The sequence below is a fragment of the Octodon degus genome, unplaced genomic scaffold, assembly GCF_000260255.1.
Source record: "Octodon degus isolate 3935 unplaced genomic scaffold, OctDeg1.0 scaffold00194, whole genome shotgun sequence".
NCBI lineage: Eukaryota > Metazoa > Chordata > Mammalia > Rodentia > Octodontidae > Octodon > Octodon degus.
In genome coordinates, this window is record NW_004524770.1 from 427326 (window position 1) to 433692 (window position 6367).

Genomic DNA, 6367 nt, shown 5'->3' on the forward strand with positions numbered 1-6367 from the left:
AAAAAACAAAAAACAAAAAACACATGTAAGTAAGATAAACTCTATGGCCATCTCCTCCCTTTACTGTTTGCTGCAGCCTCTGCCTCACAGCCAGCTGAGTACGGTTTGAAACCTCCACTAACTGAGCTTAACCTTTCCTTCCTTAAGTCCAGATACCAGGTATTTTGTCCCAGCAATGAGAAAAGTAACTAAGACTTTGATTTTAAAACTTCTCAGTAAAATGGGCAAAGGAAACCTCTTCAGTCTCATAAAGGACATCTACTAAAACCCTACATCTAACACAGCATACATATAGTGAAATACTGAATGATAGAAACAGGAATATGACAACATGCTTACTGTTTCTACTTCTTGGGTGGAAGCATGGGCTAGACACCAAATCCAGGGCCTCACACTACACCAGGGAAAATGCTCTCCCATGCAGTACAACCCCAGCCCTGCTCTTTCCACTTCAGGTTCACACTGTTCTGCCAGGGATGGCAGAGCATACCTGTAAGCTTAGCTACTGGGTGACAGAGCTCAGAAAGGGACACTGCCAGCCAGTTCAAACGAGCCCACCCACGACATTAAAGTGCAGGCTGTATTTCACTGCAGTCACAGAGGACACATCAGCAAGCCACAGGCCTGCCATTTCTGCGAATCACCCCCTCGAAATCCGGCCAGAAAGTGGTACTCAAAAAGCCTCTTAGCCGCAGGAGACATTCTCTCTGTTCTGCTCAGAGGCTCCGGCTCCTCTCAAGGTGAGCAGGACGTTCTCTGCTGGACTGCTGTGTCCCTCCTCCCTGCTCCCTGCACACTGGGAGGGTAAGGAAGAGAGTCTGGAGTTGGAGGTCAGCCTGCACCACAAAGCAAGTTCAAAGCTGGGCTGGACCAAACCTGTCCCCAAAACAAAATAAACAAAAACTCAGAAACTGGGGCTGGTGAGATGGCTCAGTGGTCTAAAGCACCTACTTAGAACAAGCTTAGCAAAGCACAGGGACCGTGGTTCAATCCCCCAGCACCACATGCCAGCCAGCCCTGCCCCCTGGTGGGCTGAGCTGGACACACACACACGCACACACACACACACACAAATAAAATAAAATAAATAAATAAAAACACCTCAGAAACAGTATTGTTCTAGGATCCCTAAACACTGCAGTAAGAATAAAAGTAGGGGGGGAATAATAAAAAGGGAGGGCTGGAGAGATAGCTCACTGGCACAAGCACCTACAGGCAAACCAGAGGTCCAGAGCTGGATTCCGGGTAAAAAAGGAGTCTGAGGGAGGAGGACCACACTCCGAATTCAGGGCCAACCTGCACTACATAGCAAGACCATTTCAAAAAAACCAAAAGAATGAAAAAGAATCAGACATAGCAGTACATGCCTATACTACGGCACTTGGGAGGTTAAAGAGAAAGGACCCTAAATTTCAGGTTAGCCTGTGCTACATCCTGAGTTCAAGGCTACTGTAGACTCTATGTAATGCAGTAAGGCTATCTTTAAAGGAGGCACATATCAGGCATAGTGGAACGTGCCTATAATCCCAACAATTCAGGAGGCTGAGACAGGAGGATCTCTGTATGAGCTCCAGGCCAGCCTGAAATACATAGCAAGACTTTGTTTCAAAAAACAAACAAGAGGGGCCGGGGAGATGGCTCAGTAGGATAAGCGCTTGACTGGCAAACGCAAGGATCTGAGTTCAATCCCCGGTTCCGCAAAAAAAAAAAACAAGAGGAAGCATTGGTGGTAGAGTGGTGAGCATAGCTGCTTTCCAAAAAAAATAAACAAGATAACAAATAAAAACAGGGGCCAGGAGATAGCTCAGTAGAATATGGGCTTGCCTGACAAGCACAAGGTCCTGAGTTCAATCCCCAGTACTGCACAATAAATAGATAGATAGATAAAAATGACACAAAAAAAGAAAAAGACAGAGCATCCAAAGTTGTTGAAGATGGGGCTAGGGAGATGGCTCAGTGGAATAAGTGCTTCCCTGGCAAGCACAAGGGCCTGAGTTCAATCCCCAGTTACAAGGGAAAAAAAAAAAAAAGTTCTTTCAGGCCAAATACAATGAGCAACTGTGTGACCCAGTCTGATGATGTCCGGGCCAGAATCTGAACCTGAAGGCACCAGACCTGCTGGCCTTAGCAAGCCAAGGAGACGGACTACCCACCATGCTACCCAGCAGGCCTTAAGGACGGTGAGGTGTGTGGCTGAGCGGAACACAAAATGCATTTTACAGCAGTCCTGGAGGTTAGGGGCTTCCAATCCAGGAGGTGCAGGTTCCCAGCCCAGCTCTTAACGCTTCTAGCTGTCTGGCCAGGGCAGATCTCTGCAGGGCTGAGCCCCTCCTCTGAGCACAGGAGTTAAGAGCTCAGCCTTACAGGAGCCACAAGACTCCACCAGAAGCAAGTACAACTGATGCTGGTGAAGCAGCACATGCTAGTCAGCACCACCCCCTTTTAAAATTTATGTATATGGTACAGGGTCTCACTACATAGCTCATACTCATAGGGATCCTCCTGTTTTCAGCCTCCTCAGTACTAGGGTTACAAGCATGCACCACCACACCTGGACTTAGCCCTTTCTGATTTATTCTTGGTTTTATCAGACAAGGTGTTATCAGGCTAGGGAGATAGCTCAGCAGTCTAAGTGCCTGCCTGGCAAGCACAAGGACCCAGGTTCAATCCCCTATAATACATGCAGTGCTGGCCCCAGAACTCTGGACACATCATGTTGGACACCAACTGGGTATGGCCATGTACACCAGTAATTCCAGGACTGGGGAGGCTGAGACAGGAGGATCACTACAAGTCTGAGCTATATAGCAAGTCTCTGTACCAAATAAATAAAGAACATAAATAAATGATTTTTTAGGGCCTGAGTTCAATCCCTGATTCTACCAAAAATTTAAAATAAATTAAAATTAAATACTAAAATAAATTAATAAAAAGATTTTTTAAAAAGACAAGGTATTGCCAAATCATTCAGGCTGGCCTTGAACTTACTATATAGCCCAGGCTGGCCTCAAACTCATGGCAATCTTCCTGCCTTAGCCTCCCAAGTTCTAGGATGACAGGTGTGCAACAGCCCAAAAAGCTAATTCTGTTTGGTGTTTCGACAAGGTATGGCCAGTCATTCAGGCTAGCCTTGTACTCACTATGTGGTCCAGGATGGCCTCAAACTTGTGGCAATTCTCCCTCCTTAGCCTCCTGAGTGCTGTGATTATAAGCACACACCAATGTCCAATTCATGCTCAGCTAATATTGAATATTTTATTCATGTAATCTATAACAGGAAGATCATAGCACTGCCTAACTTATTTTTAATTGTTTCAGTCTGCAGGAATTGTAGAAAACTGATAAATACTTTATATTCTCAATGTCTACTGTTAAGTAGCTGGTTTCTTTTCTTTTTTTTTTTTTTTGGCGGAACCGGGGATTGAACTCAGATCCTTGCGTTTGCCAGTCAAGCGCTTATCCTACTGAGCCATCTCCCCGGCCCCAAGTAGCTGGTTTCTAAATCCCATTCACAGAAAAATATCAGTACTTCTATATCTGAGTTCAACAAGTAACCTGATAATATCTAATACATCTACAGGCAATCAATTACTGAATTTTACTAATGAGAATTTCCCATGGAACTTTCTTATTTTAAAATGAGATTCATGAGTACTGGTAAAAAGTTGGTGAGTGTGCTAGACATCACAGACAATGCTGTAGGCCAAAACTTCTTAGTGTCAGCCAGAGTCATAGTAAGAAAAATCAGTATATTCTAGTTACTAGGTGAGCTGATCATTTTGGCTCATTCTCCCTTCTTAACGAAGATACAGACATTCAAAACCTAAGAAATAATTTTCTTAGTCTCCATAAGCTGCTAATAACCATATCTGAAATTGAATACTTAACAACAACTCTCTTCAAACTCAAGTTTAAAACAACTAACTTAGGCCTGGGGATGTGGCTCAGTGGTAGAGTTCTTTTTTTTTTTTTTTTTTTGCGGAACCAGGGATTGAACTCAAGACCCTTGTGTTTGCCAGGGAAAGTGGTAGAGTTCTTACCTTGCACACACAAGGCCCTGGGTTTCATCCCCAGTGCCACACACACACAAAACTTAGGCATTCTGAAGCAGCTTTCTCTTTCTTAACTCAAGTAGCACAAATCTGTGAATAGTGTCTGAGAATTTCTTATTTTGGGGGGGCGGGGATTTGAAATGGTCTTGCTATGTTATTATGTAATTCAGGCTGACCTGAAATTCCTGGCAATCCTCCTGTCTCAGCCTCCTGAGTATTAGGATTACAGGTGTGCACCACTACATCTGACCAGGGCCTGAGAATTTCTTTGTCACCTGAGAATTTCTGAGTCAACAGCGTTAAGTGAAAAACAAAGAGCTCCCAGAAAAAAATCTACTCAGCGAGGCCTGGATCATAATGGTAGCAAGACAGGTGTGTAAACAGGCACTAAAGCCACAGACATGCAAGTACTAAGACTGAAGAATGGTAGAAAACATTTTAGAACAAAAATAGTGGTCCCTCACTTATCACAGAGGTTATGTTCCAGTCCCCCTCCCCCCACAATAAGTAAAAATCAGCAAAGTAGCGATGCTATATTTGAGTATTTATACATATTTTAAGGCTTCGTAATCCGGGGAGATGGCTCAGTAGAATAAACGCTTCCCCAGCAAGCGCAAAGGTCTGAGTTCAATCCCCGGTTCTGCAAACAAACAAAAAGGCTTTATAAACCCTTCCCACACTCTTATAAACCTTTCCCACACTTTTAAATATTTATTTATTTTTATTTATTACATTTATTTATTGTGTGTGTGGCCAGCTCAGCCCACCAGGGGGCGGGGCTGGCTGGCATGTGGTGCTGGGGATCGAACCGCGGTCCCTGTGCTTTGCCAAGCTTGTTTCAAGTAGGTGCTTTAGACCACTGAGCCATCTCTCCAGCCCCTTTCCCACACTTTTAAATTAAAACACTTCTAATAAACTCATTAGAACGCCTGCTTAGGCAGATGCAGCGGCCAGGGTTTGATCCTCGGCTTGCCGTGCCAGCCCCGCCCCCGGGGTGCGCACTGAGCCAGTGACTGAGACTGGGCTTGGTGGCGCACACCTGTAATCCCAGCACTTGGGAGGTTAAACACAGGCAGATCACTACGTCCGGTCTACATTGTGAGATGCTGTAGACCCTGTACTAAATCGTTTTTCTGAAAACTCACGAAACTGAGTCTGTGGAAGTCAAGCTGTGAGATAGGGAGAGACTACTGTATCAAAATCTCAAAAGACAAGACAAAGGGGAAGAATATGCAGTTCTCATGTCTTCCAGTAGGAGGTGAAGATGTCTAAAAATCAGACCTGGGGCTGGAGAGGGGGGCAGAGCACATGAGTAGGATGTGCAGGATTAAAAACAAAAACCATGACTGTACATGTACCTGAGATGCCAAAAATAATATAGTGGGGCTGGTGAGATGGCTCAGTGGTCTAAAGCACCTACTTGTAACTACTTGTAACAAGCTTAGCAAAGCACAGGGACCGCGGTTCAATCCCCCAGCACCACATGCCAGCCAGCCCCGCCTCCTGGTGGGCTGAGCTGGCCACACACACACACACACACACACACACAAATAAATAAAATTTTAAAAAAAACAAAAAACAAAGATAATATAGTAAATAAAAACACAAAAAAATCTAAGCAGAGAAAGAGTAGGTATAAAAAATAACTACATAAAAGCTAGGTGTAGAGATGCATACCTATAGGCTGAGGCAGAAAGATTCTAAGATTCAGCCCAGTCTAGGCAACTCAAGTGATTTATTTATTTTTATTTTTTAATTTTATTTTTGTATTTTAGGGAAAGGTCTACAGGGTGTTCAGGGTCTCATTACTAGATTGAACTCAGTGATCCACCTGTTTACAGCCTCTCAAGAGCTGGGATTACAGGTGTGCACCGCCATGCCCAGTCTCAACTGCCAATTCAGTGTGTCCTGGGGACGGAGCTGGCACAGCAGGCCCACAGATCAAACCCTGGCCCCTGAGCCTGCTTGCAGGCACTTTAATCCGCTGAGCTATTTGGCCAGCCCAACTCAAGTGATTCAGCAAAACCCTGTCTCAAAAAGGAGAAAAGGACTGGGTTTAATTCCCAGTACTGTGGAGAAAAAAATTCAATATACAAAATAAGATTCATCTGAATGAGCTTCATGGAGCTGGGCATGGTGATGCACTCCTGTAATCCCAGCACTCAGGAGGCTCAGGCAGGAGGATCATTTGAGTTTGAGACCAGCCTGGACTACAAAGTGAGCTCAAGACAGCCTGAACTGCATAGGAAGACGTCTCAAAAACACCAAAAAAAGTGGGTGATGGGGGCTGGGAAGATGGCTCAGTAGAATACACG

At 44.7% G+C, this 6367-nt stretch overlaps 1 protein-coding gene across 3 annotated transcripts in view; it reads right to left on the reverse strand.

Annotated features, from left to right (window-relative positions):
- Dnajc5 (DnaJ heat shock protein family (Hsp40) member C5) overlaps positions 1–6367 on the reverse strand; it is a 57383-nt gene that overhangs the window by 15847 nt on the left and 35169 nt on the right. The window lies entirely within an intron of this gene.